Raw genomic sequence first — 23,486 nt, forward strand, 5'->3', positions numbered from 1 at the left:
CTCTAATTTAGTTTCTTCTGGGGATTTTTATTTTGTTCTCTTTTAAGTTTTTTGATTTGCATGTCCAATTCATTGACCTCTGCCCTTCTTAAATTGTTAATATATGAACTCAAGGATATAAATTTCCCCCTGAGTACTGCTTTAGCTGCATCCCATAGATTTTGAAAGGATATCTCATCATTGTCATTTTCTTAAATGAAATTATTAATTGTTTCTATGATTTGTTCTCTAACTGATTTTGGAGAATCATATTATTTAATTTTCATAAATTTAAATTAATTAATTTAATGGAGTCTTCATTGTGCTATCTCCTTGAATGGGCACTCATAGTCTGAGGTCCTCAGCCTGCTGGGGCCTCAGGTCTAGCTGCACTCAGGGGTAGGTCTTTGGTGGTCTCAGTCAGCTGCCAAGGACCCAGAAGTGCCTGTCACATGCTCCAGAGGTGCCCCTCACTCACTCACTGATTCTAACATGCGCTGACTCTAGCTCTGGTTCTGTACATGGGGTGGGGGAGGGTAGATCAGCTTGTGTTTTGGTTGGAGCTTTTTCACCCAAATCCACATACCTTTGGTGCTGTACTCTATTGTAGAGTCCCTTTGTTTCTAAGAATTTTTTTTTTTGGCTTTTGGAGGTAGTCTGTATTGGTAGGTGGTGGGGAGAGGAAGAGTCCTGCATCTAGACTGCCACCATGTTTACCCGGAAGCCCCATAGCAGTTATTTTTGTGGTAGTAATGAATTGGAAAATTAGGGGATACTCATAACTTGGGGAATGGTTGAAAAAGTCATGGCGTCTGATTGTGATGGAGTATTATAGTGTTATATGACATGATGAGGGGGTAATTGCAGAAAAAAATATGGCAATACCTACATGAACAGATGCAAAGTGATGTGAGGAAAAAACTGGGAGAAAAAGCAATGTTGTAATGATGATCAATTGTGAAACACTTGGTTACTCTTATTGAATCAATGATCTGAGACAATTCCAAAGCACTCATGATGAAATACTGTTAGCCATCTCCAAAGAGAGAATTAATGAATTCTGAGTGCAAATAGACTTTTCTTACTTTCCCCTCTTTTTTGGCAATACAGCTAATGTATAAATGTTTTACATCATTTCACAAGTACAATTAATTGATATCATTTTGCTTGACTTCTCTGTGGGTAGGGGATTAATGGGAGGGAGAGAGAGAATTTGGAACTCATAATTTTAGAAGTAAAGAATTTTTTAAAATAAATAATAAAATTTTAACTGAACCAACCCCCCCCAAGAAGAAGCATGTTTACATAAGAAAATCTATTCCTTCATATATTTGAAAAAATAAACATTTATGAAGTATAAAAAACATGAAAGCCACCCTGAAGTTATAGAGTTGAGATCACTTTTTGTTAAACACTTTAAAGGAAGTGTTAGGGGAAATTATTTATGTGTCTCCACTAACTTGCCCAGACCATAACATTTGTACTACTGTCAGTATAATATGCTGGGATGCAGTGATGGATGTTCCCTGTGTACTTGGAATCTTTCCTTTTATTTGCTTTGACTTTTGGATACAGTCATCTTTTTTAAGGCATATTTTCCCCTTACTAAACACATGATGGAAATCTAAATTAGAAAGAAGCCTGCAGAGTTTGCAATGTTATGGAACTCTGGACTGAGCTAAGTGTTCCAGCTTGCATAGCAGAAGTCATGAGAATACTAGCATTCCCAGACTCATGGTATCTTTTTGGTTCTCAAAAGAGGGGGTGTTCCAAGCATAGCCATTTATTTCATTTTGTTTCCTTGAAACATAGTGGGAGTTAACACACTTAGAACAAAGTTAAATGCCACTTTCTTTTTTGCATAAACATTTTCTATTCTATGACTACAAAGATCTACAGAGCATCTTCAATAATTTTCACAATACCCCAAGTAAAAGAATAATGCTGATGTACCATGGTCTAGAGAGAAAAGCATTGCATTGAGGGTTCAAGAACTTGAGGTTTAAAATCAGCTCTGCTCCTGACTATCTATGTGATAGATAAATCACTTAAAGATTCTGGGTCCCAGTTTTCTCCTCTGAAAAACAAGGATTGGAGTAGGTTATTTCTAAGGTTCCTGTTCAGCTTTAAATCCTATTATTGTCCTCATTTTACAATTAGGGAAGAATAGGGAGAACGTCTGGCAATAGTCAATCTAAGGTTAAAATCTGAATTTTTTTTTTATTTTAGTGTTATGAAAGTGATTGAGACAAGATGTCACCAATTTGATAAGGAAAATATCCAAATTATATCACTTATTTTCTTTAAGAGGGAAATATTTTTGGTGATTAAAAGCTGGCACACCTGTTGAGTATGTCCTCCTATCTTCATATTCTGTCTTGATGTTATTGGCTCCCATCTGTTACTATCATTGCTCAGATGACCCTCAAATCTACACATCTTTCCCTTCTCTTTCTCTAGAGCTCCAAGACCATGTCATTAACTGCTGGCTGGGCATGGTCTCCTGCATGTCACATAGTCATTTCAGACACAACATGTCCACAATAAAACATTTCCCTCATTACCCATCTCTTCCTAACATCACTATTTGGAACAAAGGTACCATCATCTTATTTATTTTTTTAAACCCTTACCTTCCATCTCAGAGAATACCATCTCAGAATCAATGTTATGTGTTGGTTCCAAGGCAGAAGAGTGGTAAGGGCTAGGCAATGGGGATTAAGTGACTTGTCTAGGGTCACACAACACTTGAACCCAGGATCTTCTACTCTTCGCCTGACTCTCACTTCACTGAGCCTGCAGCTGCCCCATGAGCTCAACTTTTGAGAACAAGGCCTATAGCTTCTCTCCCTTAATATCTCCTGTTCCTACCAGAGACCCCTGTAGGAGGAACTAACAGCATAATTATTTCTAGCCCCTAATTGTTGCTATGAGCCTTTATTCACTGCTTCTCAGAACACTGAATTCTGCTGTGCAGAGGACATGGGGATTGTGACTAGGGGAACAATACAATAATCTCTAAAGAGACAGTAGCCAGCAGTAAATGCAGTATCTGTTGACCTAAACCAACTTGGCTTTGGGGAGAAGGCCTCTCTCTTCTTCTAAGGCTGGAACTAGGGAAAATAGAATGTGGAATGGAGTCATGCAGAAGGGGGGAGAAAGAGCCTCCATTTTCAGTGAGGAGGTGATGGTCTGTGGGGAGGGGAAGGGGAGAGGTGGGGGACTTGAGAAGAGAAGGGAAACTTTGGAAAAACATTGGGGAATGCAACAGAGACTGAATTAGAGAAGAGTAAAAGGTTTGCTTGTAACAGTGAAGGCTCAGGATTACTTTGTGTCTCCTAACCATGTCTTCATCACCATCACTGATGTAGAGGATCTGAGAATCCCAGAGTATGCAGGTGAGAGTGCTTCTACAGGCAGTTCATGATTCATTAGTTAATAGTAAGGGGCAGAGAATACAGATGATTTTTTTTCCATTTTATCAATGATGAAAACTTGGAGGCTTAGAGAGGATGTCACAAAAAACAAAAGCAGGATTTGAATATTGGTCTTTGATTTCAAGCCCAGCATCCCTTCCATTGTACTCATCATTAATTATGTTCATTCAACAAGTTACGAATCTACCTAAATTCCCAGCTACTGTTTCTTCTTGCCTTTAAAGATATTAGCAACAATTTTATTCCATGACTTACAGAAATTAAACTTTGGCATGTTTAATAGAATTTACTTCATTTTCCACTCGAGTAAGCCTGAATTTTGAATGGAATATAGTTTAGTAATAGGAATAGCGTTAGAAGATCCCATATCCATGATGGTGAACCTATGACACATGTGTCAGCACTGACATGCGTAGCCATTTTCGATGACACACGGTCGCATGTGGGCTCAGTGCTCCTCAGGGCCTGGAAATTACCTGGAGAGCACATGCCCACAGCCATGACCTTGGCCATGCCCCAGCCCGGCCCAAGGGTGGGGGTGGGTTGCTCCACATGCCTGGCCCCGGGGTAGGGTGAGTGGCTGGTGGCCCTCACCAAGCTGCTGGGGTGTGTGGGGCTCTTGCAGGGGCAGGGAACCAATTTCCAGACACTTTTAGCATCCTGAAAAATATAGCAATGGTTCTACTCACAATTTTTCCCTCTACATACATTTGTGAGACTTTATTCTCAGCATTAAATAATATCAAAACCAACAAAAGAAACAGATTGACAGATGGTTAGTAGCACTTGCTTGGGTTTGAAGTATACAAAATACCAACCTTCAATTGAAGATTTAGCCAATGAAATTAAGCAACAAAAAAATCACTAATAGTCAGGTTGATTAAAGAATTCCCCCTCCCCCTCACTTATCTGAGTTCACAGAACCCCACTGTGTCAGTTAAAATGGTGGGATGCCTTAAACTGTTATAATTAAATAGTTGGATGTCATAAACTGTAAGAGTTAAAATAGTTGGAAGGCCATCAACTGTAGTGAGTAAAATAGTGGAAGATATAAATTATGCTAGATATAAGAGTGGGTAAGTAAATTGTGACCGCAGAAAATATGTTTCACTACAGTGTCTTGGTTTTAAATCAAATATAAGGTGGTTGCCAGGGAAATATTCCCAATTATGAATATACCCAAGTCAACTGTGTTTTATAGAGAATTTAATTTATAATAAAATGAGGAATTAAAGAAAAGAGAGAAAGAGAGAAAAAGGAAATAAGTATGAAGGGCCTTAAGCCAACATGACCTAGACCTGAGTCTTAAGAGAGAGAGATCAGTCAGTCTTTTATTACTCACCACAAGGTCTAAGCAAGGATTCTAATGACACCAGTCTTCTCAGAGGAGCTCCAGTGAGACCTCCTTAGAGATTGTCCTCCAAGAGCTTCCCTTCTTCAGAGCCTCTCTCAAGAGATTCTTCCCAAGCGATCCTCATCAGAGATCCTCCAAAAGGATTCTCCTCAAGCGATCCTCATCTGCCTCATAAGAGATTTCTCCAAAAGGATTCTCCTCTCAAGAGATTCTGCTTTTTCTTATATAGGGGTTTTTCTCCTATGTCACCTCCCCTAAGTCCTTACATGTACCAATCACTGTAGATGTTTTCCAAAGGACAACCCATTCTAAAAACACTGCTGGGTCATCTTAATCCCTTTAGTAAGTTTGAATCAGAAAAAACACTGCTGGGTCGACTAATCCCCTCAGGAGAAAACCTCTGAATAAGTTTTACCTCTTTTCTCCTGGCAAGTTTACAAGTTGCCTGACCTTTATAGGTACCTAGCATCCCATTGTATAAATTCTAAAAACAGGCATGGCTCAAAGAACTCCCTGCTTCATCATAAGCATGGGTCCAAGTACTTTCATTGTTTAGCAAGCAGTTTTCTCCCCTAAAGCTGTCTTAAGTAGGGGTGGAGTAGAGGTCCTCCCATTTCTGATCCTGGCGAGTTCTCACAGTCAAAATGGGGAATGTTCCCAGTAGGGAATTGTTCCAATTGAGAATTCCCCATTGGGGAAAATTTTTAAGATTCACAAGTCTGAGAAATTTCAAGATTTACACCACACAAGTTAAATAATATCAAGACCAACAAAAGAAACCAACTGACAGAAGAACAAAGAAGTCACTAAGCAGGTAAGTTAAATAATTATTTTTTAGTTTATTAAATGCAGTTATATATTACAATTATACATTTTTGTCATTTAAATTATAAATATCACAGAATTATGTTTTTTTTTTTCTCGAAGTGACACACCACCCAAGGTATGCTTAGCTTTTTGGCGAATTTTGACACACTAAGCTCAAAAGGTTGTCCATCACTGTCCCAGATAGAAGTAATAATGAAGCAAGAAAGGATTATTAATATGGAATACATATATACATATATATATATATTATATCAACTGTAAGGGGTAAATTTGGGGTTTTTGACTAATATATTATCCTTATGGCTGCCAGGGATTAATTCAAATCCAAATAAAAATACTCAAGTCAGTTTGGGAATTTTATGGTGGTTTAATTAATATAGAGGAAAGGAATTAAGAAGAAGAGAGAGGGAAAGGGGTATAAGATTTCTCCGGCCTAGCCTGAGCCAAGGGGAGTTCCGAGACCTTCCAGCCATGAGACCTCCTTCAAGATGAGGGGCTTCCTAGGAGAATGGTGTTTTTTAGGAAAGGTAAAGGAAAAAAAGGAATCAGCCTAAACTCCGAGAGAGCTCAGGGAAGACACCTCACCTGAACCATGCCACTAAGCTTCTCCCAGTCACTTCATCAAGGACACTCACTGCCAAACTCAGACAATAGCTGCAGCCACACCAAGACACCCAGCACACTGCCACCAGCCACCTCTCCGCCAAAAGAGCTCTGAGAGAGGAAGTGACGTGAAATATATAGATCGTTTTTTACATCACTTTCTGCATCTCACATGTACCAATGGTAGCTTAAGCTTGACTTAGGACAGTCCATGGGTGTCTGTCAGTTGTTTCTGATTTGTCACTTGCTAGCACATGTCTGTCATAGGCCATCCTCCTCAACACTTAATCCTTAAGTAGGGGTGTAGACATTCCTGTTTGTTAGAGTAAGCATGATGGAATAAATCTAAAATTCACAATTCCCCCTGATGATGATTGGGAGACTAGACTCCCCAATTGATCACTGAACATAATCATCCTGCACCTCCAAATTCTTCTAACTACAGGTGCATACAAAATTTTACCTTCCAAGAGGAAATTACAATAGTTAGGTAGAAGAGGGAAATAGGAGAGAGAAAGACAGCTGGGCCCATTGACAAAACCAATTAGGGGGCAGTCCCCTTTTGGCATAAGAGCTTACATTCAAATAAATATTCAATCAAACTTCAGTTCAATCAATCACACCCAAAGTTCATTCTGGATCTTCTTGATGTAGTGTAGGTTTTCTGGCATCTTTCTGCAACAGTTCATTTTCTGGATTTAGGAGTTAGCAAGCTTTTATCCTTGAAGATCTTTCTTGAACAAAATTTTAAATCTTGAATTTTTATTAAATCCCCCCCCCCCCCGAAGTGGGTGTTAAGAAGTACCCAGTTCAGCTCAGTATGCATGGTTGAGTTATGGGGTTGTATGAGTCAATTATCAAAAGAAGAGAAAAAAAACATAAAGAAAAAAATGGAAGAAAGTTACATTTTAGGTAGAAAGAAAAAAGTCAACATCAGAATCAAAATATCAAAATCTGTTTATATAAAATGTTGAGTAACAAAGAATAAATTCATAATAGGCCCTTGTATTAGGGTCCAATAAATTTCTAACAGGCCCTTGTATTAGGGTCCAATTAAAGTAATTTCTATCCCACACTGTCGGACAGAATGCAGTAATAGTTCACTTACCCATTTGCAGCCAAGACTATTGAAAGTTGCCACACTATAAGAGAGAAAAAGTACTAGATTTTTATTTTGATAGGGAAGTGTCATTCCCTGGTCTGATTTTTTGTCATTCTCAGGGATATGGGAGCCAGGATGATAGCCAAACTTTGGTACTTGTCTGTGAATATTTCACAAACAATGTGGATACAAGGAAGTCCTACGACTTAACATATGTCAAGCGTCGTAACCTCGAATCTCACACTAGGTTCAATTCCTTTTGTAATGGCTTAGAAGTACATCAATCCTACCTGAATTGGTTTCTTTCTTTTTACCTGTGTGCTCTTTTTGGCACTATTCAGGTTAAGTCTGTGCTCCTTTTTGATCCCATTTTCTAGAGTCAGACATAAATATTAATCACAGTTTCATAACATTTATCAATAAATGGCAGGTTCCCACAGTTTAAAGCTTTTGGGTATGCATTAATATTATAGCACATATATATATATATATATGTGTGTGTATTAAACATATTATTGCAGAATAAAAAATAATATTAATTGTATGTGCCTTAAGTACAAGAAATGGAAAAAATCAAACATTCAAATCAAAAGAAAAGAAAAGCAATAATAAAAATAAGGGAAAAAATTCAGGGATTCAATGTATTCCCAAAAAACAATATCCACTTGTCTATGGATTATCTCCAATGCATGTGATAGGATACAGTCAATTCAAATGCAAAAAATGAGAGAAAAAAATCAAATACTGTATGGCATAAGTAAAGTGCAACAAAAGAGTACAGATCTATCAATAGTAATTTTCAGCTATCAACACATTATTCTCATGCTCTTAAAAGTTATAGAAACTCAAAACAATGGAGTAACATACAGTTTATTTCCATAGAATCATAGATTAAGAGCTATGTAGAAGCTGAGGTCAGCTGATCTAAGCCATTCATTATAGAGATGAGGAAATCAGCTTTGAGAGGTTAAATTTTTTTGGCCCCAATGAGACAGCTAGCAAGTGGCGGACCTGGGAATTAAACCCAGATTCTCCAACTACAAATCTAGTAGTACTCTTTTCACCAGTGCTTCTGATAGAATACATTTCTTTGACTAAAGTAGAAATTATCTATTTTCCTTTTCTTGCTTTTCAAATATACCTAAAAGAATGACAAATTATTGGTAAGTAGTGTGTTCTACTGGTATTCTAGAGAGATTCACATTGATTGTTTTTAAAAGGAATGAAAGGTGGTTTGGGGATAAGGGAACCCAAGTCCTAATGAGTAAAAGTGACTTGCCCAAAGCCCCAGAATCAGTACTTCAGGGTAGATTTTCTGGCCTTAAATCCAGTGATTCCCCCTTATATTATGCTGTGGCCCAATGTATTAGCCTTTCTAAATAAGGCATATCAAATCTGAACAAGCACTTCAAGTGACAAAAATACAAAGAAAAATAAACCCACTATTATCTAGAACATTTGGGGAATAGTTCTGGTTTACCAAATCATTTGGTAAACAGAAGATTCAAAGAAATTAAACATATGTAGCTATCGGTTTTCAGACTTTAAATACAGTTAATAGTAAAAAATTACTATCAGCATATTTTAATCTGCTTTTGATTATTTGAAAGTTGCTTCAGGATTTCCAGGTGTCTCAATTTCATCTTTAAGAACTTAGATTATCATCATGCAAGGACATGATAAACATTCTAGATTAAGGATCTCTTTTTTGTGGATTCAGCATAACTGAGAATTCATTCATTTTATATATGCTTGCAATATGAGTATATATTATATATATGCATTCATTCATATGTATGTGGCTTTAAAAACTAAAGGAAAATTGTGAATGTCATAATGATGGAAGCTTCCTTTAATGGAAGTTTAATACCTTGAAGTCAGAGGTCTCCTAATGTTGAGTCAGCAGCACAATCTTTGTATAGAAATGATATCACAATGAAAACCAGATCAGCTTACAGAATTATGCTATACACATAGTTTAGGGCCCAGATTCAATAATATCATAAGGAGTATATAATTTCTTAATCATATGTTTTGATTTAAAAATTATTTGTAAGAGTTTCAATTCCTCTTTATTAGATTAGAAACTAATTAAGATTAGGGACTATGTTATTATAAAAGAAATTCCTTAGCTTTCTAACACCTAGCACCTAGTGCTGGGGCACATAGATGTTTTTAGATGCTTGTCATATCTAAAAGTAACCAACCCCCAACAAAGTATTAAAACTTAAAAAGAATGAAGGAAAAGAAGAAGCTAGAAATGATCTCCGAGATTAGAAAAGAGAGCCCCATAGGCTCAGCTTTGAATGAACAATTAAAACGATCATCATTCTGGTATCAACAGCTTCGAAACGATTCCCTCCACTTAAGACACTGATAAGAATATTAGAGTGATAGGGGAGCAGGTTATTTAGATATCTGAGTATTATAGTTTTCATATTTCTTCTTTTCTAATGACCCCTTTTGGTTTTCTTTCACAAACAGAATCCAAATGGCAATGAAGGAATATTTATTCCCTGAGTAATAAAATAGGTTACATTTATATTTACGAGGTACCAGTAACCTATCGCATCTGCTAGTAGAATGGGAAACATTACCCCATCCAGGGAATGGAGTTCTTGTTTTTGAAGTGGGCCATCACTAATAAATTTGATGACTATGTATGGAATTAAGATCCAGGTGTGAATGACAAAAAATACTGTTTTTTTTTAAAAGTTTTATGAATGCTTTTTGTTTTATATCAGTTATTTTTGAATATACTCTCTTCCTTCTAGGTAGCTTTTCCTGGTTAAAACAAAATTCTGTTAAAATCAACCAAGGCACTGATTAAATCTAAGAATCTACGCAACATTCTATACTCCTAACTCCTATATCTCCAGAGGAGATGCTTTCACTCGCTTTGTCTCTAGGGTCAAGCTTGGTTATTATAATTACTTCATTTCAGTATTCTTGTCACTGACATTACTGTGGTCATAGTATATATGGTCCCAGTTCTGCATTAGTTCATACAATCTTCCCATGTTTCACTTAATTTCCCATATTAGTTGTTACTTACAATAAGGTGCTATTCCATTACACTCACATACTACAGGTTGTTCATTTTCTGTTCGTTATTCAGTTATTCAGGCCCTTATTTCGCTTCCATTTTCTGTTACCACAATGGCATTGCTATGAATATCTGTTATATAGGGGGACATTTCTTTTGTTTCTTGACTTTCTTGGGGAATATGTCTAGCAGTGGGAAAATCTCTGGGTCAAAGGATATCAACATTTTCACCACTTTTAAAAATGTAATTCCAAAATCGCTTGCCAGAATGGTCAGACCAATAGTATATTAATGTGTCTGCTTTCTCACAGTCCTTGTAGTACTGAGCCTTTCCCTCTTTTGTCAGAATACATTGAAAATGCTTTCTGCATATTGTAACTATTATTATTAGTGTCATTATTTTTGCCAATCTGTAGGGTAGAGAGTAAAACCTGAGTTTTCATTTGCATTTCCCTTATAATTTGAAGTATATCTCAAATGGTTGCTAATAGTTTTCATTTTTTCCTTTGAAAACTATTTTAATATTTCTAGTATTGGAGGATGGCTCTTGGTCTTTTATATTTGAGACCATATAGGACTCCTCATCTATCTTGGAGATGGAATTTTACTAGATATATTTGATCAAAGTTTCCCCACTCCAGTCAACATTTTCCCTTTTTATCCTCAGGATCATCCCCAACTTCACAACATACCCAATGAGTAATCATCCAGCCTCTACTTTAAGACTTAGAAGGCATGGGAAGCTTTCTGGGACAGTTTGTTCTGCTTTGGGGGTAGTTTTAAATGTTCTAAATGTTTTCCTAACTTTGAACTCCAAATTGCCCTTTGCAACTTTTACTAGTATTATTATTTTTGTCTTTTGAGATCAAGAAGAACAAGTCAGATTTCTTGTCCACAGGAGGGCCCTTGGAATATGTGAAAGGTAGCTATCATGTCTCCTTTAAGCCTTCTCTTTCCTAGGAGGAACATCCCAGGGCTCCAGTGATCCTCACACAGCGGAGATTAAAGGAAGTCCCTGGGCTCTCTAGACACCACCTCATTTAACAAAAAAGAAGAAAAAGAGGCCAAGGGAGGCTACGCGATTTTCTGGGTTTATGCAGATAATAAACACCAGCAGTGGAATTTCTACCCAGGTCTCCTAACTGTAACCAGTGGTCTTCCCACTCTTTCTAATGTACAGTGTGGATTCAACATTATATGGAGCCTGCAGATACTGTTGTCTACTTCCTGGCTAGTCATGGCCTGAGAGCTGTAGGGCACATGCCTCAGCTGCGTAGGACTCATCCCCAAGGATGCCCTCATTGGCCCCTGCGCTGAGAGGCTTTTTATTCAGGAGACCCCTCCAAAGAAGAAACCCCTTTCCTTGGGAGCCTTGTAGCTGCAGTCTCCGGGTGATGAGTCCAGGAGGGGAGGAGGACAGAGTCTCTCTGCCTGAAGTTAGGGCAATGAGTGCTGAGGTGAGCCCGAGCCAGGCCCCTGGCTGCCTTTCCTAGCTGTTGTGTTTCCTTTTCCTTTGCAGGTAAATCCCATAAATATAAAAAAGTCTGGAGGCCACTCAGAGACTTTCTGAACAGCTGCTGTTGCATCAGGGAAAGGAGAGCCTCATTGGAGCTGGCAGCCACGTCCAGGAGAAGGGCCCGGCATGGCCCGCTTCTCTGGCGCACTTGGATTAGGAGTTCATCAGACAATGCTCAATGGAGAAAAATTGTTAAATGGATAATTAGAAGTCTTGCAAAAAGTGTTTTTTATTATGATGAGGCTCAGCCAGCCCCCAGCGGGCTCTCCCAGCAGTTAGAACCAAGTGACTGAACGACATTCTCATCACTGTGTTCATTTGGGCCAGGAGTCCTTGATGCTTACCAGCATTTTCTGCGTAGGAGTACACTGATATGTGTGTCCTGACCCCATTGGGTTAGAAGCCCACTTTTTGGAAAAAACTGTAGACAAGAGCTCTAAGTAAAATAGTCTTTTTGAGGGTTCATTTGTGAGCTGAAAAGGGGGCCTCTCATTTCCACCGGTTAGGGGGCAGGTTTCCCTAGGACGAAGCCACGGCAGCAGGGAACGGCTGTCCTAGTGCTCTCAGCAGCGGGGCACCTCTACGGCCACCTGGACCTCTTCTATGTGTTTTCTCTCCCTTATCCAGCAGTCTGGAGAGCTCTGGAGGCCTGCTCTGTCCCATGGTGGCGAGGGAGCTTGGATCAGCAGCAGAACAGGCTAGCGGAGGAAAACACCAGAGACGGAGAGGCCCCAGCCAGAAGCTCTCTCCTCACTGAGCAGGTCCTGTGGGCATTGGGGCTCGGGCCGGGCAGCCAGTGAGTGGCCTTTCAGCGATGAGTCACACGTCCCGGGCCAGAAGCGGCCTCCCACAGCCCTCACACAGGCTACAGAAGCCAGCAGAGGCTGTCTGCGCCGTCTGTACCATCCACACGGCAGGGATCTGCTTTTTCTCTCAGGGTCTCATCTTTCACAGCATAGTCCCAGGCTTGGCTAGCACTGCGGCAGAGAAGACTCTCGGGCGGGCCCCATTCCTATCTCTGCTGACCTCACAGCACATCATCCGTGAAGTCCTGGAAACCCTCCATCCCCATCTTCCCTCTCCATCCTCTTCTTCCTCCTCCCAGGCAGGACGTTCTTCAGGCCCCTATCGCTCCTTGCCTGGATTAACTGAATAAGTCTTTTCATGGGGCTCCCCTCCTCAGTCTGTCACCGCCCCTGACAGTGGGAACAAAGAGTCCCCCTGGTGGCGGCGGCAGCGGCGGCCTTCGAAGCGCATGACACAGCTTATCCCCACTTGTAGGAACCGCATCTACTGGATTCTCACAGGGACCCTTGGAGGAAGTTTGCTATTTTGCTATTCCAAATGGTGGATGATGAAAACTGAGGATTGTGGAAGTTCTGTGCCTTGTGAGGACTCTCTAAAGCTGGGTTTTCCTCATTCCAACTCCAGCATTCATCCACTATACCATCTTGTTGCTACAATTTCCAATTACAATTTGGTTTTTTTCTAATTCCCTCCCAATTTTCTAGTGTTATATCTTTTGTTTCCCCTATTTAAAAAGATTTCTGGCCAAACTGGATGACCAACTTTCCCTCAGATATTTCATTCCCTCCCCAACTCCACGCATTTGCAAAGGCCATGGCTGATGTCTGAAATTCACTCCCACCTCAACTTTCCCTTTCCCAATCCTTGGCTTTCTTTAAGAGTTCATTTCGGGGCCATCTTCACTGATCTTATATAGTTATTCACTCACCTTGTAGTAAACTTTGCGCATAAATGTTAAATCTTCCTAGTAGAACACAGAATCCACCCAAAGTTTTAGTATAATTTTAAGGTATCCAAGCTTAAAACTGCATTGAGACTTTTAGGAAAATGATGATGATGGGTAGCATTATATGGGACTTACCAAGGCAATCTATGATATATACTATGCTAGGAACACTATACATATATACATATATATATATATATATATATGTATCTAGCACTTTTGTAAGTCTTACCTCATCTGATCCTAACAACGACCCTAGGAGGAAGGAACTATTATTATGTTCTATTATTATCTCCGATGAAACAGAGGTAAAATGACTTGTCCAGGGTCACAAAGCTAATAAAAATATCCTGAGCTGCATCTGAACTTGGTTCTTCCTTTACTTTATCCACTTTATTCCCTAGCTGAGATTCTGTACGCCTAAATGTTATACCTTTGAACCTTAGGATTTCAGAAGATGGAGTGATTGAGGAGAGGGTGGGATCTCTTAGATTCCCCCACTCAGGATGCTTGCCTAGATTTAAGGGCATAGAGTCTTCTGACATGGCAAAGCGATCACCTGCAATTTCCAAGATGGTTGGTTTCTCTAATAGTGAAGAATGGTTTCCTGATATGACTCTGGACCTAAAGCTTGCTCTAAAGAGTATTTTGTTTTGTTCACATTTCTGTGCTTGCACACTGACTTCTTGGGTTCTACTGAATGGTATAAAAGGCTCTTGCAATTCATCCAAATGTATTACTTTCCATACATACATACATACACATATATATGTATATATATATATATATATATATATATATATAAATCCAAGAAATTAAACTGTTAATAAACATTTTCAGGTTTCATAAAAAGCCTAAAACATCAAAAAGGAAGTGAGAGTATGAGAACAAGGCTACAAGTTGTCTGGTTTCCATTTCTGTTTCTTGTAGCCTAAACAGAGTGATTGACTGCCTTAAACACTGTCAGAGAAAACAAAATCATCATGACCCAGAATGTGCAGTTGTGTTATTTTTACATCTTATCAGAGTTACAGGAGTAGAGTCAGGCTGGGAGACCCAATGAATTTCAGATGAGTGTTTTGACAAGGAGTCTGGTCCTGTATGAACCATGGAGAACAGTTTTCTATCATTTAGAAACACACCAGCAATAAGACCATTTCTATGGCAGCTAAGTTAAATGCATGGCAAGCTGGGAATTTGGAAATTTGGGGCCAGCTAGAAACTTGGGAGTGGCCAAATAAATTGTGGTCCAGAAATATACAGTGGAATAGTGCTGTGCTGTCAGAAACAATATGATGAATACAGAGAAGCAGGCAGAGGCTTATATGAAATGATGAAGGAAAAGAAAAACAGAAGTGAGAAAACAATAATGCAATGACGACAACAATATAAATGTAAAGGATAATAACCACAGAACCATCTAAAGTAAATTATATTAACAATTATAAAGAAAAAGCACAGCCTCCAAAAAGATACATGAGAAGATACATCTCCCTTCTCCTCTGATGAAGTAGGAGGTATATGGGTATTGAAACATTACATATATTTGGAATTTTAAAAATGTAATTGATTGATTTTGCCTTTTTAAAAAATTTTCCTTTTTATTTTTTCTTTAAAAATTTTCAACTCTAAGAGGGAAAAGCATACAAGGGAAAATCCAAGGGTTGTAAAAACAAAAATAAATAAAGATTTTTTAAAAGAAAAGTTAACGTAACTAATTATGCAAAGTCATCTCAATAATAAAAGGAACACATAAATCTAACAGCGAAAACATTTAATTAAGATATGAGACAACATAAATGAGGAAGGAAATCTAAGTATTCCTTTTATGCTAGTTCTCAGATGGATGTGATTCATGTAACTCCAGAAAAACTATAATTAGTTACTATCTAATTTCTGTGATTTCTCAGGATATTGGGAGGAAATTGTCATGCCAGAACGCATGGTTACAATGGCAGATATTTAGCGCTGGGTATCATATTCCTCTCTAAATTTCCACCCATGAGTCTCAGGGCAGGCTGATGAATGCTTAGAATGCTTAAGCTTCATGATGTTTGGAGTCATTCATAATAGATCTCAGAGTTAAGCATTTCACTCCATGTGTCCCTTCTGGCCAACCAGTCCATTTATTTGCTCTCCTTCCCATTTGTGCCACCACTTTTTAAGCCTCTCCTCTGTTAGGTATTCTCCACACCAATTGTGGTCCATATGTGATGGAACTAAGAGGTTGTGGTCAGTCCAACCATGAAGTTCTAGGGATAAACTCACTGCACATCTAACAATGGGCACTGTGAAAACTCAGCACCCAGAAGCCAGAGGTGAACTTCACTTGCCTTAGATCTACAGGTTGATCTAAGCTGCAAAGATCATAACTACACATAATGGACAAATATGGGCAAAATCAGTAGTGATTATTTAATCCTCACCAACTAAAGCTTGAATCCACAGTATCCCCAAAGCATATAAATATTTATTCTATACTTGGAGAGTACTTAGGGATGTCTGATAATGACTAAGTCTAAAGTGAATTAATATCAAGATGGTTTAAAAATTCATCTTTATTGCAAAAGTCTCACTAATATAAAACAGCATGATAAAAAGGAAAATATTCATCATTAAATTGAAAGCAAAGAAACTCAGTGGTAGCAGAGTCTTGAAGAAAGAGGTATTCTCATCCATTATTGATGGACTTGCAAACTTGTGGAATCATTTTGGAAATCAATCTGATAGTATACAATAATTTAAAAAATACCCTTTGACCTAATAACTACATGTTGGGAATATATTATGAAAGCTTTACTTAAAAGGAAGGCACTCTCTGTTCAAATATTTTCCTAGTAGCATTATACGCAATTGCCCCAAACTGGATGCAACTTAAATATACAACAAAAGGAGGACTAATTGTGGTACATCAATATGGTGGCAGACTATAAAAAAATTAATAATATAATAGTCAGGCAGTGTAGCCTAGTAAACAAAGTAGTGATGACTTAGAGCCAGGAAGACCTAGATTTGAATCGTGCCCAAGACATTCACTAGTGATGAAACATTGAGCAAATAAGTCACTTAACACTCTCTGAGATTCAGCTGCCTCAACTGTAACAAGGGGGATCATAATAGCATCTATCTCACAGAGTTGTTGTGAGGATCAGTTTAGAAAATACATGTAGGGACAGCTAGGTGGCTCAGTGGACAGAGAGCCAGGCCAGGAGACAGGAGGTCTTAGGTTCAAATCTGATCCCAGACATTCCCTGATTGTGTGACCCTGTACAAGTCACTTAATCCCATTTGCCTAGCCCTTAGCCATTCTTCTGCCTTGGAATTGTTAATTAATATCAATTTTTTTGGTTGCATTTTTTAAATCCCAAATTTTACAAAATAAAATAAACAATTCCATATACAAAAAAGACTGTACCTAAATGAAATCACAACACATACATTTAGCTTATTTTTTTCATATCTACATAATAAATCCCATCTAGAAGGGTCCCATCCTGTCCTTACCCTCTACACATGACAGAAGGTTATGTCCAAGTACAGACATGTTCATACAAATTAGGTTTTCACCTTTCAGTTGACTCTTTGGAGGTAACATTTTAAATGTATTCTTCTAGTATTATATTATTACTATATATAAATATGCATATATTTATATATAATTAAAATTCGGTAGCTGTATATAATGTTCTCTTTGTCCTACTCATTTCACTGTTCATTATCCTGTGTGGTTCTTTATAAGATTTTTAAAAATTAGCCTGCTCATTGCTTCTTATGGAGTAGTAGCATTCCATCACAACCATATGCCACAATTTATTTGGCCATTGGGCTTCCCTTCAATTTCCAATTCTTTGCCACCACAAAGAGAGCTGCTACAAATATTTTGGAACATATGGATTCTTTTCCCTTTTCCCTGACCTCCTTGGGAGACAACCCATTATTGTGAGTCCTTAGTATTGATTCTAAGACAGAAGACAAGGGTTAAAAATATTTAAAGAAATATATAAATATTAGCTAATACTGTGAAGATTGAAAAGTATGACATGCTAAGAAATTTGGAAAGATCTTTCTGAAATAATATTGAGCAAAAAACACAACTAGGTGTCTGGAATATACACGAATTAGGATGATATGAGGAAAAGTAAATGAAATGAATGAACAAAGAATCTAGACATGGACTTAGAAGGGAATGACTGAAAAAGGGTATTTTGATAATTTGTTCATTGAAATTAAATGTAAACCATTACTAACCAACTTTATTGTTGTATTTATAATCATTGTTGAGTTTCAGATATGATATTTAATTTTTTAAAAGAATGAACTATTTTTATGCATCACAACATGCATAGTTTGTTTCTACCCCACCCCACCTACTTTATTCAGATTTCTAATGATTCCCAGTTTAGCTATGAAGACTATCACTAATGGGCCTTATCCTAAGAAGATTCAAGGATAGTAAATTCTCTCTTCTTACAGAGAGGAAGAAACAGGAGAGAAAGAAGACAGATCATTGTCAAGTCATATAGATCCAATATGAGAAACAGACACAGAGACAGAGAGAGAGACACACACAAATGAGAGGAGGAACAAAAGGAAGAAAAGAAAGATAAGGAAGAAGAGGAAAAAGAAGGAAAAGGAGAAAAAGGAAACTTCAAACTTATAACAATGTCAACAAGTGTTAATCCAATGGTGTTCCAAAATACATAACCATAAGGAATTAGAGAATTGGACTAGTAAAGACCTTTGGATGAAGATTTTGGCATTCACAAAGTGATCCCAGTATTTCTTTAACACACTTCAAATTAATTTTTCAGCTAAAAAATTCATCATCATTGTAGGATATATAGTTCTGAAACAAGTTTTCCTTTGGTCCAAAAATGCATTCATCTATCTTAATTTTGAATTAAAGGGAAAAAAAGATAAAAGACAGAGATTTTTGCACTTAATCAAGCAACAATCATTTTTTTTTTACATGCCCGCTATGTTCCAGGGCTTGTGCTAAGTTTATCTTGCCTTCGAGGACCTCATATTCTTTTTTTAAATTATTATTATTATTTTTTAAACCCTTACCTTCCATCTTGGAATCAATTCTGGGTATTGGTTCCAAGGCAGAAGAGTGGTAAGGGCTAGGCAATAGGGGTTAAGTGACTTGCCCAGGGTCACACAGCTAGGGAGTATCTGAGGCCAGATTTGAACCCAGGACTGCCTCTGGGCCTGGCTCTCAATCCACTGAGCCACCCAGCTGCCCCCCTCACATTCTAATAGGGAATACGGTGCATATAAAGAGTACAGTAAAGGAAAGGCAGTTTTGAACTAGGTTAGTCACATGGATTGTGAGTGAAACCATTGGGCTGATGATTACTAAATGATTCTCAAGAGTAATGGTAGTATTGATTTGAAAAAAAATATTCCCAAAGCAAGAACAAGAAATAGCCATGGGAAGTGGAGAGCCTCCATAGAGGATGGGGCACAGTATGCAAGTAATAGTAGGGGGAAAGCAGCAAGATATGGGGTTTGAGCAGGTCCTAAGGGTTCTGATGGATGGCTAAATAGAATATAAAATATAGTCTCTTCCTGTTTAGACAGTGCATTCGGTGTGTTTACCCACCCATCAGAATTGTTCAGTCTCAAGGGGAGTTCCCAAACTGCATGGATTAATTCACCTTGGGTAGGGAAGTATGGCATTTGGACATGGGAAGGAGAGGGATGCTGATGATGGTGAAGAAGAGTAATCGCAGAGTAGAAGACAAAGTGCTCACACTGGTGAGTCTTGGTATCATGGCTGGTTGGCTGGTTAGATGGTTTCCAAAAGTTTAGAGTAGCATATAAATTCATTTTTCTGAAGTCTTTTTTCTTATGTTTATTATATATTCTTATTCTAAGAGATCAGAAGACCAGAAAGGCATCAGAATTGTTTTTCTTTCATTAAATAAGTGGTCTTCATTTTTTATTTTAAAAACTGAATATAATATTTAGTGGTATGACTAAATTTTGTTAGCTAGATGGATAGAGTGCTGGGCCTGCAGTCAGAAGGGGCTCATCTTCCTGGGTTCAAATCTGGCCTAACTATGTAACCCTGGGCAGGTCACTTAACTCTGTCTATTCTAGTCTCCTGAGGGGAAATGGCAAACTATTCCAGTATCTTTGCCCAAAAAAAAACCTCAAATGGGGTCACAAAGAGTTGGACGTGCCAGAAAACTAAATTTTTACTGGAGTTTCTTAATAGGTCTCCCTGCTTCCATTCTCTTCCCTATACAATTTATATTCCAAATCTGCCAAATGGAAATCTTAAAACACAAATCTTACTATTTAATCCCTTATTAAATATTTTAGTGGTTCTGTATGATCTATAGACTAAATTACAAGCTCTGTTTAAAGTCCTCTATCATATAACTGAATTCTACCTTTCCAGTCTTTGTTTTGATATCACTTCCCTTCCACCACTCCCTATGTAGTCAAATTGTCCTGCCACCTGTTTCCCAAATACATCATACCATCTCCTCCTGCCTCCCTACCTTTACAAAGATTGTCTCAAATGTCTAAAATGTACTCCCTCATCAACTCTGCCTCTTTACGTCTCTAGCTTCTTTAAAATCACAGTTCTGGTGTCACTGTCTTTAGGAGCTTTTTCTTGATTCACCAAGTTTGGTGGCCTCTCCCTTTTGAAATTACTCCATATAGTTTTATATATCTGTATGCCTTTCTATCTAATCGAATCTATCTATCAATCCATTCATCTATCATCATCATCATCATCATCATCATCATCATCATCTCTCTCTCTCTCTCTAATCCTTTATCCTTGGCAGAAAATAAATTATCTGAGGCAAAGAATGTTTTGTCTTTGTTTTCAAAGTGCTAAGCACAGTGTCTTGTATTATTTGTTGTTCAGTCATTCAGTACTGTCCAATTTTTCATGAACCTGTGGATCATAGTATGCCCATACTCTCCATGGGGTCTCCTTGGCAAGGATACTAGAGTACTTTGCTATTTATTTCTCCAGTAGACTAAGGCAAAGAGAAATTAAGTTTCTATTCACTGAACCTGACTTTTGCCTAGCATATAGTAGGTGCTTAATAAAAGTTTGTTGAATATCAAAAAAAATGAATCTGAAAACAAAATAGCTACTACTTCATAGATTCCATGAATCTTAGAAGGCCCATTAGTTGCTGACCATGGGCCAAAAGCATCTGGTTTGGAGGTTGGGCTTATATCTGATACCACCTCTGACTCATCTGGCTCCAATAGATACCTGAGATTCAATAAAATACTGAATATCTGAATTTTATCTATTCTATTTTATAAAGAAATGAAATGAACATCTCAAAAATAAAAATTTATACTTTGTTTTGGAGAGAGCCAGAAAAGTTGTATTTGCTACAAACTTGCTAAGTCTTTGCAGAAATCATCAAGGGCGATTGGCATGAGACGGGGAAGTAATGGGAAGGTTTAGTAAAACTAAGAAGATCAAATATACATTTAAGAAATTATTGTTTCTTTGGAAAGTCTGTGGCTCAGTGTATTGAGATCCAGGCCTAGAGATGGGAGGTCCTGGGTTCAAATATGAACTTAGCCACTTCCTAGCAGTGTGACCCTGGAAAAGTCACTTGATCCCAATTGTCTAGTCCTTACCACTCTTCTGCCTTGGAACCAAAACATGGTATTGAATCGAAGATGGAAGGTAAGGGTTTTTAAAAAAGACTATGCCACTGGGAAATAACTAGAAACTAAATGCATGCTCATCAAAGGGGAAATGACCGAACAAATTATGGTTTATGAATATAATAGGATGCTATTATAAGAACTGAAGTGCAAGATGGTATCAGAGAAACCTGAGAAGACCTGTATGAACTAATGAAGAGTGAAGTGAAAAGAACTAGGAGAGCAATTTAAACTATAATGTCAATAGTGTAAGAACAATTAAAAAAAATTAAGAATTCTGATCAATGTAATGGATTAGTCATGATTCCAAAAGACCAATTATGAAAAAAGCTACCCATCTCCTAACACAGAGGTGAAAGACTAATATACAGAATGAGATCCACATTTTTAAACATGACTAGTGTGGAAATTTATTTTATTCAACTTTTTATTTATTGCTGGTGGCTTTCCCCCTCTCTTCCTTCCTTCTTTCCTTCAGATGAGAAAAGAAAAATATTTAATTACTGAAAATAAATTTTAAAATATCTTTTAAAAAGAGGAAGGATTATGTAACTAAAATGAAATGCTTACTGTACAAGGTTTGATAAAAACTTTTATGAAGCCTACTTTGATCTTGTCAGAGCTAGTAACAAATTATGATTGACACACTGGTTAGTTTGTACGTACATGTTGTACAAAAAAACCATTTTCCTTATTCGTGGGTGCCAGTTCCAGAAATCCTTATAATCAGGCAGATGCTTGATTATTTCAGATGTTTCAGATTAGCTCTAACCTTTTCCAACTTCTTTCATTTCCTTTTTTATCAAATTGTGGAATAAGCTGTAATTAGTTGCAAACAGTTTTTTTTTTTTTTAGTAACAGTTAATCTACTCTTAACCAGGAGAAGAGTGGAGGTGGTTAAAGTAGTGTGGGCAGGAGAAGGCACTGAATATTTGAAATCTGCATTCCTGAATTGGAAAATGAAGAGTACTTCCCATCCAAAGTGATCCAAAAGTTCCTGAGCACTGATACTGAAAACAACAAAATCAGTACTTTTGCAAATGAGATAATAATGAAGGTATATATTAAAAATGATGGGGTAGTAATTTTCAGCATTATAATTTCAAAAAATATGTTTATGTCTACATATACAACTAATAAGATAATGCTTAAATTATTCTGTATGTGTCTATGGCAGGCACATCTACTTAAATATCTGGACTGTGTCATGTACTGGAAAGCATAATGAATTTGAAGAACCTGAGTTTAAAATCTGGTTCAGTTATAACATATAAACTCAGGCAGATGACTGAATACAGGAGGCAAGTGCCAGGCAACTTGCACCACCATCTTGACCATCATTTTCCCTTTGATCCTGATGTAGACAGGTGCGGGCTCTGAATCCAAAAGTTTTGGGAACAGCAGTGTCCTCCAAACCACCAGACTCACTTCTAGTCTACCCCTTGCAGCCACCATCAGGGGATAAATCGTTGTGAAAAAGAGAACTAACACAATGCCTGGCACATAGTAAATATTCAATGAATGTTTTCTAACTGGTTGATTTCTTAAATTTTCACCAGCAACAACTGGTAGGCAATTGTCCCAACAGGTAGACAAGTATAGGAGTGCTAGGAAGGGAAGCACTGATGAAGCACTGGTCCTTGATTAGCCTCCATCCCCTGCCAAAGGCTCCTGTGGAGAGGGGGCCAGCCATTCCAACAAATATTAACCACCTACCATTCAGAAGGCAGATAAGGCAGGGCAACCTAGGGGAGGGATGGGAATATACATCTCCTCTCAGATTCTGATGGAAAGAACCCAGTGTTCACAGTCAATATCTTGGGAAGCAAGCCCTGTGAAGATGCAACCTGACAGGGCTACTACAAAATTCTAGAGGTACATTTTTTGGCTGACTCAAAAGGCAAAGTACTTTGTAATATCAAATGGTTCAATATCAAACACTGATATGATTTTATCAGAGTAAATGACCTAAAAGAAGAGGCAGCACCATCTGCTTTGCTGCTGTACTCTAAAAGCCAAGGGATCTTTGCAATTAATTTGTAGTTGAAATGTGTTGTCTTCCATGTGTTGTCTCATCCATGAGAATGAGATTTCTTTAAGAAGGAGGACTGTCTTATTTTGTTATTTGTATCCCCAGTGCTTAGCATGGTGTTCTGCACATAGCAAATTCTTAACAAATGCCTTTTTCTCCATTAATTAAACAACATGA

General features: G+C 37.8%; 1 protein-coding gene across 2 annotated transcripts in view; it reads right to left on the bottom strand.

Annotated features, from left to right (window-relative positions):
- Positions 1 to 23,486, bottom strand: part of RERG (RAS like estrogen regulated growth inhibitor) — a 123,865-nt gene that overhangs the window by 49,825 nt on the left and 50,554 nt on the right. The window lies entirely within an intron of this gene.

Source organism: Monodelphis domestica, chromosome 5, assembly GCF_027887165.1.
Source record: "Monodelphis domestica isolate mMonDom1 chromosome 5, mMonDom1.pri, whole genome shotgun sequence".
NCBI lineage: Eukaryota > Metazoa > Chordata > Mammalia > Didelphimorphia > Didelphidae > Monodelphis > Monodelphis domestica.